The sequence below is a fragment of the Eumetopias jubatus genome, unplaced genomic scaffold (genome assembly GCF_037043125.1).
Source record: "Eumetopias jubatus isolate StellerSeaLion01/CBP00866 unplaced genomic scaffold, mEumJub1_p1.0 scaffold_13, whole genome shotgun sequence".
Taxonomy (NCBI): domain Eukaryota; kingdom Metazoa; phylum Chordata; class Mammalia; order Carnivora; family Otariidae; genus Eumetopias; species Eumetopias jubatus.
This window is the reverse complement of record NW_028274819.1, coordinates 51524259-51538790: the sequence shown is the minus strand read 5'-3', so window position 1 is coordinate 51538790 and position 14532 is coordinate 51524259. Positions and strand designations below refer to the sequence as shown.

At 39.5% G+C, this 14532-nt stretch overlaps 2 pseudogenes; both read right to left on the bottom strand.

The window, feature by feature from the left end:
* Window positions 1–1393: 1393 nt before the first annotated feature.
* On the bottom strand, window positions 1394–2370 carry LOC114219294 (olfactory receptor 56A1-like; annotated as a pseudogene).
* A 10380-nt stretch (window positions 2371–12750) lies between these two features.
* On the bottom strand, window positions 12751–13698 carry LOC114203861 (olfactory receptor 56A1-like; annotated as a pseudogene).
* Window positions 13699–14532: the final 834 nt, after the last annotated feature.

Below are 14532 nucleotides of genomic sequence, written 5' to 3'. Positions count from 1 at the left end.
TCTTCTTTGTCAGCTGGCTCCCTTTTAGTTTCCACCCACAGAGAACAGCTGGAAAAGACTGGAAGGCTAAAGCAGGGCAGGGGATACTTGCTTCTTCCTGTCCCTGTCTTGTCAGTATCCCCGAGCAATGACTCTTCACCTGACAGTGGAGTTGATTCTAGTCTCCAGGATTTGTTGGTTGATCGGTTGGGTGTTGGGTTTGAGTTGGATTTGGGTCTGGGTGTGGAACTCCCAGGATCCAATCAGCCTCACTGAACTTCCTCTGAGGTACCAGCAGCAGCAGGAGAGAGTCCCACCCTCAGAGATCTTAGTCCCAGCTCTGAAGGCACCTCCTCTGAGCTCCAGGGACAGCAGTACCAGTTGAAGGCAGCACCCTCTTCAGAACTGTGAGACCCAGTCCCATGGGCCCATCTCCAACCTTCTGAAGTCCAATGACCAAATTCTTCCCAAGTGTGATTCTTCCCACAGGTGCTACCTCTGCAATTACTTCAGCATCCCCTGTTTTAGTTTCAAGTTTCCGTCATCCATTAAACCATTTGTTTTACATTAAATCTCTGAAAATAACCAGTACAATTTCTTTTCTCTTCTCCTGACTAGACTATTATCCAGAAACCTGACCCTTTGCTAGGTCTTCTCACCTCCAACTGGAGCTCTTAAGCAGAGTAAATAGATCAAATAAGACCTGATTTTCAGTTCACTGGATGTGTAGCTTAAACATTTAGGAGAAGTGGCCAAACCACTGCCCCAGTTTCCCCATTTTCTGAGAAATGGCTTCTTTTCTCCCCACCTCTCTCTCAACCTATCCTCATTTCTAAGACTCTTCTCCTGAACACTCTTCTCCTGTAGGCCTGCAGATGCTTTGTCAGGCAGGACTCTGCCTTCTCTGAGAACCTGCTGGTTCTCAAGGAAGTAGGTATAGGCGGGAAATAGATATCCAGAAGGACAAAACACAAGCAAAATAGATAGAGGCCTGGTATCAAGCTCCAATTGCACTTGAAGGAGCATTTCTGTAGAAGGAGCCCAGGCTCTGGAGTCTGAATTTCCTTCTCTGCCACTTCCCAGAGAATGTGGTCTTTGGCATTTTCCACTGTTGAAAAGCATCTTTTTTTCTACTATGTAAAATGGAAGTAATAACACCTACAGAAATGTTGCGAAAGATTAAGTTTACTTAAATAAAGTTGCCTAGACTCAAAGCAGTTACTCAAGAAATATGAATTTTTTCCTCTACCTTCACCAAAACCAGGTGAGGAGAATAAAGGAAGAAATCTGGGTCAATTATGAAGTGAGCTTCAGAGTGTAAAATAAATACTCATGAAGATTTTGTCCAATTCACTGCCTAGACAAAATTGCTGAGGAGAAGGAAGAAAAGGAATTAGAAATCTATTTTACATATTCACATCCCTCTCCACAGCAATTTCTTAATTCTTGTTTTATCTCTTTGGTCTGAACCCCATATGCAATAGGGTTCAAGGCAGGAGGTATGAGGTGATGAAGGACATTGAGCAAGATGAGGATGTCCATGGGGACCCTGTTTCCGGCCACATTTGTCAACACAACAACCAGCAGGATGGTGAGGATGGTGCTGAAGAACAGGATACGAAGTGGGAGCCGCACGTGCTCAGGGCTTTGACGGCAGCCCCCTCAGCCTTGAACCGAAGCACAGCTCTTAGGATGAAGGTGGAAGAGAGGAAGATGAGGATGAAATCTGACCCCAGTAAAGTCCAACCAGCCACAAATTGGTAGATTCTGTTGAGGGTGAAATTGTCATAGGAGAGCCTGGACACGGACAAGTTGGCACAGATGCAGTTCTCAATGACATTTTTCCCACAATAATGGAGTCGAGCAGTGAGAATAGGAATAGGTGCAGTGAGAATGGCATTTTGGGTGACAATGAAGACGCTAGCCTTGGCCACAAATTGGTCAGTGATGATGGATGGGTATCGCAGTGGGTGGCAGATGGCCACATAGCGGTCACAGGCCATGACCACGAATGTGCAGGACTCCATGGCGAGGAAGCAATTCATGACGAACATCTGGAGGAAGCAGGCTGAGAAGCTGATGGACCTGAGATCAAACCAGAAGATGGCCAGGACCTTGAGGATGATAGGCAGGCAGAGCACAAAGTCCAACAGGGAGAGTGGGCTGAGCAGGTGGCACATGGGCTTGTGCAGAGAGACCTCCAGCCAGATGGTGATCAAGAGGGTGGCTGGTCCCCATGGCCAGGAGGAAGAGGAGGCTGAGGGGCAGGGACAGCCAGTGCTGCCAACTCTGGTAGTTAGGGAAGCAGATGAGGAGGAATTCAGAGACAGGAGCCATGGAGTAGTTGCTGGGCAAGGCCATGGAATGAATCTTGAGGCTTCTCTTGACTATTTGTATGGGCAGATATAAGAGGCAATTTTTTTTTTTTTAGTTCACTTCAAAAGTGTACTTCTCACTCTTTAGGAAGCTAATGATATATAGGAGACTTGTCCCGAAAGGCAAATCCCAGTCAATATCATAAAGACAGACTGGTGAGATTTGACAAATAATGCTATGGTCTATAAAGGAAAAATGAATCAGTGAAAAAACTAAGATTTTAAAGGTGAATAATGCTAGGGAATAACCTCCCAACATTAAAAATGTGCAACAAATTATGTCAGCATGATACTAGTAAGGAAAATAAAGTGTTAATAGTATAAAAAGATAGGCCAAAAACACACCTAGTTTTGGGGGGTTTTTGGGGGGGGTTCCTTTTTTTTAATTTTAAGTTCAATTAATTAACAATATAGTGTATTATTAGTTTTAGAGTTCAGTGATTCGTCAGTTGCATACAACACCCAGTGCTCATTCCATCACGTGCCATCCTTCATGCCCACCACCCAGTCATCCCATCCGCCCCCCCCACCTCCCCTCCAGCAAGCCTGTTTCTTTCCTATGCTTAAGAAGTCTCTTATGGTTTGTCTCCCTCTCTGGTTTCATCTTGTTTTATTCCTCAGGTGTTTGTTTTTTTTTTAACTAACCAGAATCATGCTGTATGTATTGTTCGTGTGCTTTCTGGAGGTGTTCTCAGCCTAGCGCACTCCTTTTATCCACTCTATATTCCACAGAAATAGATGTTTGGGTTGCTTCATTCTGCTGTTATAATTATTCCCACTCTTGTGCACAAACTTGGTTTTTATAATCATCCAGTACTAATATGAAGGAGGCATGAGAAGAAGGATCTTTAATAGGTGTTTTTGAGATAATTATTGACATTGATGTGGGTTGGAAAACCTTTAATTAGGTACTTACCTACTACCATATCCAATATAATTTTAGATGAATAATTTTGTTATATCCCTTCCCCAAACTCATGGTATACTAGAAGAAAATGGAATACAAAATTGATTAAATCAGTCCTTTGCTAAAACTCCAGTCTTATTTGAATATAACCATTCATTTTCCAGGGCCTGCACCTGGTCATACCAAGTCTTCTTAGATTAAGTCTAAAACTACAGAAATGGCTGCTTTTACTATAAGTTTATAGTTAACAACTTTAAATGAGTCCTTGATGCTGCCTGTCCATCCTACAAAGCTTGCCTGATCAACTTCCCCTTCTTCCAAAGCCTTTTTCAAGCCTTCTTCATTCTTTTCAAACCTTGAACTCCACTTCTATTCTTGGAAGATGGCATCAAACACTACCTTGCAGAGGAAAGACGTGTCCAGTGATATTTTCTTCAACTTCCCAAGATAAAACTTACCAACCTGCTTGTACATTCTCCCATCCTTTCCTGGTTCCTATGCACTGAAACAGAAGCTGCCCATCCTAAAAATGTCAGACCTTCCACCTCCTACACTGAATCATAGCCCTCCTAGCCTTGCAGTTCCACTGTCAATTATTTGTTCTAGTTCCCTAACTTGGAGTCATATTTCCTTCTTCACTGGATCTGCCTTGTCTTTCAAACATTGAAACCTCGGAAAATAGCAACACCAAAATGGTGAAAAAGAAAAAAAGAGACATAAATGGAGGGTCTGTAAGAGTATGAAAAAAATCAGAAGACTATGGTGACCTAGGAAAAATCGGGGGGAAAACTTCAAGGAGTATATGGCCAACTTGTCAGTTAAGCAAAAGTTCAATAACATGAGAATATGAATAGCCATTAAATTTTATAGTGACCTGGACAAGAGTAATTCACTGGACTGGTGCCAACAGAAACCAGAACAAGGGTGATGAAGTTAGTAAGGGAGGACATGTAAACAGGGAGTGTTGACTACATAGCTAAAGAGCCTCATTTCAAGTTCATAAGTGAAGAAAAAAGCAAGACAGGAATGAAACATACTGCAGCATGCTTATTTGTTTATGGAAAGGTTAAAATTCAGAAGGAATGTAAGATAACTGAAGTAGTTAGTTCATTGAGAAAGTAATTATTATTATTATTATTTATTGTTTTCTCTGTAACATTTAACACAGATTTTGTACTTCTTTGTCTCCCTCTACCCTCCTGTGAAATATTTGAAGACAAAGTACACTTTTCCATTTATACATACCAACATTATCTAACACCCCACAGATTCTTAATAAAAATCTGCTGAAAAGATTTTTTAATCATTGGGCCTTGATGTTCTACATTGATGGAAAATTCCAAGGAGGGAAAGTGAGAGGAGAGTTAGCCAGAGTTTCAGTGTGCTGAAGGGGACACTGAGGAAGGGAGAGAAGTCCTGATCCATACTACAGACGGTGGTCACTGAGGGGGCAGGGTGGGACACAAAATGCATGTTGGAACTTGGGGGCTTCTTCATGCCACTGTTTACAGGTGCTCCTCAAGAGCCTGCTCCTGTTAGTGGTAAAACCCTGGGCTAGGTCTCTAACTTAAGAAATCTTTTGCCCTTGCCCTAATTAATACAAACACAAAACAACCCTATTGCTCCTAACATGTTGGTTAGAATTTTCTTGAATTTCCTCCAGTCTGGTCATTATCAACTTATCCATACAAAATCTATCTCCCTGTACCTGTCTTTCCTCTCCTCCTTGACCCTTATCCTCTCTATATCTATTTTCTCATCCCTGTTGAATGACCTTCCTAGGACTTTGTCCTCTTCTAGCATTGTTTGATACTACCACTGAATGCCCCACAAACTGTATTAGGCACTGTATACAATGGTGAATAAGGCAAACATGGTTCCTATCTCACCAAGAGCTCATTCTAATTATGCGGTTGTTGAAAGAAAATAGGCATCTCTAAATGTACTTATTTGAATAATTTCTAAGATATATTATTTAGCAAAGAAGCAAGAGGCAAAAACAGTGCATAGAATGCTACACAACATTATTTTAATGCTATACAAAGAATACATATAAATAAGTGTATATATAAATACATATGTTATCATATATATTCTTATATATAATCAAATTACCTCTGGAAGGATATACAAAAAACTTATAAGAGTAGTTGCTTCTGGGAAAGAAAATTCTGTGCTTGGCAGATAGAATAGAATGATATCTTAGAGATTGGTGGTTGTGTACCCAATGCCCCATTCTTCCTTATTAACAAAAACCATAATTTTATTTGGGTACCCATCTATACTGCCAAAATACTATTCCTCTCGGATTCTGAATGTCATTTGGTGGGGTTTGCAAGAAGACTCTAATGTGAACTAACTCAGTTGAGAAATGAAGGTCATTAGCCCTCACTCCTTTCTCGTGGAACAGGCACAGGATTGACACCTGAATTTCTAGCTAAAAGCATCAGCAACTTTGAGGACAGAAGTCAGTTTTTAAGTATGATAAAGAATATAGAAACTGGTGAAGCTCTGGTTGCAGCCCTGGATGTCCACCTCTGAAACTCTTCTACATGAAAGGAAAAGAATTCTCTAATTTGTGGGTCACCATATTTGGAGTTTCTATTATATGCAATCAGATATACACTAACTGAAACAAAAAATGAATTACTTTTACTGAATACCTTTTTTAATTTTCAAAATTTTGAACCATGTATATATGTTACTTTTTTTTTAATTTAAATTCAATTAGCAAAGGTATAGTACATCATTGGTCTTTGATATAATGTTCAATGATTCATCAGTACTTTTTAAGTAAATATTTTTAAAGGGTATTCTTTTGGTAATACAGATAAAAATATAAAACAAATAAGTGTTAAAAGTTTTGGTAATTATACAAAAGAAAATATACAAAATCCTCTCATGTACCATCATGGAGCATTACTATGGGAGCATTAGGTTAGGTAAGGCAGATCAAAAAGGTCTTAACAAAGAGAGGTATGAACAGGAAGGAAAACAAGGGTAGAAGCAGAAAAGGCAGGAAAAGACTATTATCTGGTCCAGGCAAGTGATGGTGGTGGCATGGACCAGATTGGTGGCAGAGGAAATGACTCTGAATAAACAAATTTTGGAAAAATAGTCAAGTCAATATAATGATGAATTACAAATGAGAAATGAAGTATTCAATGTAGAAATCAAATATGAATCTTAGGATTCTTTCTCAGACAATTTGGTGGATATGGGTTCATTTACTGTAATGACATCACATATTAAGATTTCTGGGTATTTTTGAGTGTACAGCTGAAGTTTGTAATAATAAATTTAATGTGGGTTCCTGGATGGCTCAGTCAGTTAAGAGTTTGCCTTCAGCTCAGCTCATGATCCCAGAGTCCTGAGTTGGAGCCCTGAATAAGGTTCCCTGCTCAGTGGGGAGTCTGCTTTTTCCTCTCCCTCTGCCCCTCCCTCCTGCTCATGCTCTCTCTCTCTCTGTGTGTCTCTCTTTCCAAATAAATAAATAAAATCTTTAATTAATTAATTTAATGTGAAATCAGTACAATTATTTATGGGATTTTTTCCTAGCAAATTTCAATCTTTCACAGAGGAGACAGATATTTAGATTTAAACAGTTTGGGGTTTTTCAAGCAACAAAATGGAGGTAGAGAACAAAAGGCGTTGGATTATTTCCAAAAATGTAATTAAATGATGGGCTATAGAATCTAAGTCTACACAAAAAGTAAAATCAGACAAGAAAGAAATGAATGACAGTATAAAGAGGATTCCACCAATGGTCTGTGACACTAGATATTCAACAATTGTGACTATACTAAGGATAGTTGAAAATCTGAGCCTGACAGTCAAAGGTGATAGTCAGAAAGTAGATGTTTCAAGTCTATATGTTAGAGGTAGGTCAGCCACAAAAATGAAATAAGTCAAAATTGGAGGTGTAAACAAAAAAGTTTAAGTTTTGAGTACAGGCTGATCTAAGTACTCAAATATTTCACTTTCCCAGCAATAAGACTCCACTGAAAAATAAATGCATATACATAAAGTAATTAACAATTATAGGAGAAGATACATACAGTATAGTTACTTAAATTAAGGATACATCTGAGGAGCTTAGGAAAGGCTTAGACTTCAAGCAAAGAATATGTTTGAGAGAAATAATTTGAGATATGAATTTTTAGCCCATAGTATCTCCCACTGATTTTAGACAAGTTAGGTAATAAATCATTTATTTAATTTTCTTGTTGTCTCATCTGATCCACCTGTAAACATAATTCACCTGGCAGGTACCTTGCATTCGAAAATGGGCAGAAACTCTTCTCCTGGTGCCCTTTATAAATTTGTTTGGGATCGGTGTAATTGTAGCAGTCTGGAGCTTCCTGCTGCTTTATATTGCACAGGAGGATTGAGCCCATCCGAAATAGATACAATGAGGAGAAGAAACAGATAATCACTCAGCTGGCAAGCAGGGCATCAACTGTTTCTACTGGGAATCCACTAACACAGCTCTATTCACTTGCGCTGGGAAGTACGCACCTGGAACACAACAGGGCCGTGAAAAGATAGCACCAGAACAGACTGATGGCCAAAACTGAAATTCAAAAGAGATGCTACAATCAAGCCAATAAAAAGTGAAAGAGCTGCTTTGTAGTTCCCACTTCTCCCACACTTATTTTTTACTGTTTCTCCACAAGTTCCTAACTAGTGACCTTTAAATGCGTCCCCCTTAGTTCACTGACTTCTTACTTTTGTTTTCTACTTACGTAAACTGATAGTTTTTCTCCCCAATCCGATACTCATCCTTTGAATTCTCACTCTGAAGAATACAGCCCACCAATGGCAGTTTTTAATCTGCTCTGATAATACACTAACATTCTAACATTCAAATTATATAATATTGTGTAGCATTTAAAGTCCAGCGAAATGTCACCCACCAGAAATAACTATATAAGCAATCTGTTGTGTATTTTTCACCTATGTTTTTCTACGTGTATATTAAAGTTATATACATGTAAATGATATTATACCATACCAATTTAACTTAAATACATGAGCCTGTTATAAACTCCTTATTATATCCCATGGTGTCGCACTAGGCACAACCATTAGATATACAATGAGTTTGTAGTATGCTTTATTATCTGGTAAGGTAATAAATCTTTTTAAAAACAAATTTTAAATTTTAGAAACAAAACAAATCTTTTTAAAAACTCTCTTCCATTTGGTGAAACTTTTACCTTCCATATACAGTTTACATTTTAGAATAACTGGACCAAACGTCCTCTGAAAATCTTTGCTGGAATGTTCCTTGAAATCGCATTGACTTTATGAATTAATTTGAGGAGAACAGACATCTTTAAAATGCTCATGTGTCCTTTCCATGTACATGGTTTATCTCTACATTTAATCAGATCTTCATTTAAATACTTTTAAGCATATTTTTAAAATAGAATCCTTAAAAGTCTTGTGTATTTATTATGATGCCAATTTCTACATAGTAATTAGTTTTCTATTACTGTAAATGGTATGTTAATTTCTATTATTTTTAGATGATTTTTGTTGGTATAAAGAAAACTATTGATTTTTTAAAGTTTATTATATCTGAACAGCTAACTGAACATTAACACCAAGCTAATTATGTTTGGCTCTAGGGAACCCAGTCGCTGTCTTTACTCTTAAGAAGAGAACCTTATGCCAATATTCCTTGAATCACCAAAGACAAAATCCACAAAAGTATCAGCATGAAAACACAGTCATCTTTCTCTCCCTCCCACACAACCAACTTGATGAGGGAGCAGAAGGCTAATAATAAACCCTGTTTATTATGTTTACTGATTATATCACATAAAAATAATGATAGTTTAACCATTTCTACTCTGATCCTTAAAACTCTCCTTTCTTCCTTGACTTACTGTGTTGGCCAGGACTTCCTTTTTCACACTGAACAGTAACAATGATGAGGGCAGGACATTCAGCTGTGTTCTTCTAGGGGCATTGCCTTTGGCAAAAAGGAGCTATCTCCTCCAAGGTTTTGCTCTCTCCCTGGGGCAATCCTATCCAAAGACTAGTTGATAAGAGGAGAAAAGGGTCTGTGTGGCACACACATCTCTCAACTTAGACAATTCTGAAAAGCCATCCAGAGATCCCTATGTAATTAAGTGAGTCTTGTTTTTGTTTTTGTTTCCTCAAATATTTTTGGATTGTTTCCACACATGCATGTACCCATCTGCTGAATACTTTAGGGGGCCCTCTGTAGATCTTTGGAATTCTCTTTCTATGCGGTTCTCTCTCCTCTCATATTCTACCCTGTGAACTCTGGCTACCTTGGCCTTCCCTGATTCCCATGTCCTTCTCAACACAGGAAGACTGCCAGGCTACACCTAAGTTCACCCTTCCTTCAACATGGCTTGGAATCTCTCTCCAATAAGTTGTAACAATCTTTCTCCAGTAAACAGGACTCACCTCTTTTGTTTCCTATCTCTTAGGGATCATTGTCCTCTATTATCTCAGGTCTAGTGTCCTCAGAACCATTATTTTGTATATTTTGTCCAATGTTTTGTTGTTGTTTTATTGAGGGGATGAATCTAATCCTTGTTGCTCATCTTGACAAGCTAAAGCTCCTCTCCAGTGGGTAAAATCATGCTGGACAAGCAGAGGAAAGCACCATCTAACATCTGACTCTTCCCTGGGCTCAGGGTAAGATATGTGACTACATAAGCCCCCTACCCTCCCCACAAATCAGGAGAGATCTGTTTTACAGCTGAAGCCTTAGTATCTTAGGACTAAAAGGAAATGCACCTCTAGGGGAACCTGAGGTCAGGGTGATTTGGGGACTTCAAAATTTGCCTAAGGAATTTGGAGAAAATGGATTTTAGGACTGCAAGAAGGACAGTGGTGTACAGAAATGGAAAATCACATGAGATGTGACTAATTCAGGACCTTAAAGATTAAGCATGGCACTTAGATTTGTTTTTAAGGGAAGAGTCGATCAAAATGTTCTTCCTTGTGTGTGGAGACAATAGGATGTGTACTCAGAATTAATATGAGCATCTCAGGAAAGACCATGTAACTAAGAATCTTTTTTTCACCCTTTAAGCAAGGACAGCTGCATGACCAGGCCACCAAGTTAATTATGTTTTGCTCTAGGGAACCAGTCGCTGTCTTTACTCTTAAGAAGAGAATCTTATGCCAATATTCCTTGAATCACCAAAGACAAAATCCACAAAAGTATCAGCTTGAAAATACAGTCATCTTTCTCTCCCTCCTACACAACCAACTTGATGACGGAGCAGAAGGCTAGCTGAAGATGAAGCATAAGCTGACACCCTGCTGCAACCTCCCCCTCTATGGCCACTCCTGGGTGGGATGTGTGACATTCTTCCAGGAATCTCCCAACTATCTTAATGTTAATACCTTGCTAGAGGGGAAAACAACCTTAACTTGACAATGGCAAGGCCTCTGATATCTTATAGGTCCTCTTTTGCATTATCTTATAGGTCCTCTTTAGCATATGAAAGTTCTTTTGAAACCTCCCTTTTCCTTACTTCCCCCAACACCTGAGTATATAATCAGCCACTCCTCAAAATCCTGGTGCTGCAGCTCTTTCTGCCCATGGGTCCTGTCCCCGAGATTTAATAAAACCACCATTTTGCACCAAAGACGTCTCAAGAATTCTTTCTTGGTTGTAGGCTCTGGACCTTACCCCACCGAACCTCACCTATATTCCAAAATAATCAAGTTCTTCTCATTCTTTAAAGACATTCCTCTAAGATACTTTTAACCACTCTTTCATACCCTTTACACTTAAAAGAATAAAGCAGCTCTCCAACTCTCCACCTTTCATCAAGTTTTTTTTTAAATACTCTAATGCCATATAGTATATACCTTTATATCCGATATTTGCAATTTACCAGTCAAGAAATACTACAAAAACAAAGAAGATCATATTTGTTGAAAACAAGAAATTAGTACTCTCCACATTTCAAATGCCTTTTATTTTTTTAAAAATTTTTCTTTTTTTTATTCATGAGAGACAAAGAGAGAGGCAGAGGGAGAAGCAGGCTTCCCAAGGAGCAGGGAGCCCCATGTGGGACTCGACCCTAGGACCCCAGAATCATGACCTGAGCCGAAGGCAGACGCTTAACCATCTGAACCACCCAGGCACCCTCAAATGCCTTTTAAAAATTTGGAATCTACTCACCAGAATCAGTGTTTAAGGATCTCTTAAGAGAGTGGCTCTTGCTTTCACCCTATAGAATTTTGCAAATAAAAATTATATCTGACCATTGAGTAATGTTATTTGATGAGCCTGAACCCTAAATTCCCTATACCCACATAAATAATGACATCACTCCCTACCAGCTACAATAATATATAGGTTTCCTCACCCATTGTTACCAGATTGTGACTTCCAGAATTTTAACAATATGCTATACTTATATTCCTCTCATTTAAGGTTTTTGAGTGCAGCTCCAGACCACATGGGACATAGTCTTCAGTAAGCAGGATGTCCCCTATACTACCACGCCAGTTTTACCATTTCTTGCCTTCTGGTCTTCTCATTCCCACTTCTACCTCCACTTGGGTCCTCAGTGTCCTGGCCTTTCCACAAAGAGTTTGAAGGTGTGTGAGGATTCTGCTGGACATAAACTGGTATTATTATGAAAATTATGCCTTTATAATAGAATCTTGAACAGTCATGATCAAAAAAACATGGTAACTTTTCTGAGCTATGTGCCTCTGCTTACTTCTTCCTGAATCTGAAGGGGAATGGTCTAGAAAGATGCCTATTGGCAGCAGCAGGTTCAGAAAAATGACACAGGGGAGTACCTGGGTGCTCCTGTCAGTTAAGCGTCTGACTCTTGATTTCAGCTCAGGTCATGATCTCAGGGTTGTGAGATCAAGGCCCACATCAGGCTCCATGCTGGGCATGGAACCTGCTTAAGATTCTCTCTCTCCCTCTCCCTCTGCCCCTCCCTGGCCTCTCCCTCTCTACAAAAAAAGGAAAAGAAAAGAAAAAGAAAAAGAAAAAACAAAAATGACACAGAGATCATGGCCTGAACGGCAGAGCTAGAGCTTCAACTGTACCTGAGAAAAGGAGTGCTGTGTCATGAAAAGTCTCTGGAGTCGGATAACCTGTACTTGAATTGATGCCCCACCACTCACCAAATGTGACCTTTGTCAATATTTCTCCACAAATTTTTATTTTCTAATGTATAACATGAGACAGTAATCCCTGTCCTGTAGAACTATTATGAAGATTAGATGATTTAAAAATATAAATGTCTACATACAAAATTAGGTACCTAAGTTTAGGTACCTGAATAGGCAAATGAACTTTGGTCAGGTACTAAGAGATCCATAGTAATTCCTGATACTAGAGGGACAGAAAGTGGGTAGGAAATATTTGCTATCCAAGCATTATTTTACTGTCTGGAATAACAAATCCCAGACTAGAAACAAAGGAAATAGTAATAGACATTTCTATAGAGGTGCCCTTCTATGTATTCAAAGCCCCTTCCACAATAACTTCTGACACCCCTGCTTTAACTCTTTGGTTCGAAATCCATATACAATAGGTTTCAAAGCAGGAGGTATGAGGTGATGAAGGACATTGAGCAAGATGAGGATGTCCATGGGGATCCTGTTTCCGGCCACATTTGTCAACACAACAACCAGCAGGATGGTGAGGATGGTGCTGAAGAACAGGATACGAAGTGGGAGCCGCACGTGCTCAGGGCTTTGACGGCAGCCCCCTCAGCCTTGAACCGAAGCACAGCTCTTAGGATGAAGGTGGAAGAGAGGAAGATGAGGATGAAATCTGACCCCAGTAAAGTCCAACCAGCCACAAATTGGTAGATTCTGTTGAGGGTGAAATTGTCATAGGAGAGCCTGGACACGGACAAGTTGGCACAGATGCAGTTCTCAATGACATTTTTCCCACAATAATGGAGTCGAGCAGTGAGAATAGGAATAGGTGCAGTGAGAATGGCATTTTGGGTGACAATGAAGACGCTAGCCTTGGCCACAAATTGGTCAGTGATGATGGATGGGTATCGCAGTGGGTGGCAGATGGCCACATAGCGGTCACAGGCCATGACCATGAATGTGCAGGACTCCATGGCGAGGAAGCAATTCATGATAAACATCTGGAGGAAGCAGGCTGAGAAGCTGATGGACCTGAGATCAAACCAGAAGATGGCCAGGACCTTGAGGATGACAGGCAGGCAGAGCACAATGTCCAACAGGGAGAGTGGGCTGAGCAGGTGGCACATGGGCTTGTGCAGACAGACCTCCAGCCAGATGGTGATCAAGAGGGTGACTGGTCCCCATGGCCAGGAGGAAGAGGAGGCTGAGGGGCAGGGACAGCCAGTGCTGCCAACTCTGGTAGTTAGGGAAGCAGATGAGAAGGAATTCAGAGACTAGAGCAGTGGAGTAGTTGCTGGGTGATATCATGAGATAAATCCTAAACAGTTTCACCTGGGTTTATGTACAGTAAGACACAGGAATTAGGTTAATAGAAAACAAAACTGTCAAAATATTAACACTTACTCATCCAGAAAACTGTTGAATATAGAAGAACAATCCCAAATGAAAGCAAAGTTCAGTGAAGATATATATGAGTAGGGAGGGAACTTAGCAAATTATTTCTAAAGTTAATTCAGAAAAACAAATAAGACAGACTACCCACAAGGTTTGGAAGGAAAAGAATTACCTCATTATACTGTAAAGCTGCACAAATTTTTCAAGGGAGACTGACATGTGATACTGATAGAGCAAATTTACTAATTATAGATCGCACAGGTCAGAAATGTTCACTAGTTACAGAGTAATCTAGAATAGTAAAGATGGCATAAAGTCCCATTTAACTTGGGTCTTTTCAATATGTATTGCTGACATGATTTATTAGTGGTAAATTAGTTTTTCCTCAGTTTTTATCACACATCAAAGTCAATTTGAGATGAAAAAATTTATGATATACTTCCAACCCTATAATAAAGCAGAAAAAATAAACCTCGATTAAATATAAAGAAAGTCCCATAAAATCCTCTATCATTCTGACTTACTGTACTACAAGCACAACTCATCCTTAATTCAAGCCTGCACAAATACAGTTCAATGTTCCTATAGAAAGTTATGCTCAAAGGCAGGCTGTTTTCATTAACATTTATGACCACTAACCTCAAATGAGCGCTTAATGAGAAAGTCCATTATAATAACCTCTGATTAATTTGCTCCTTCACTCATTGCAAGCAATTTTTTGCATTTTCTAAATATTTTCTAAATGGT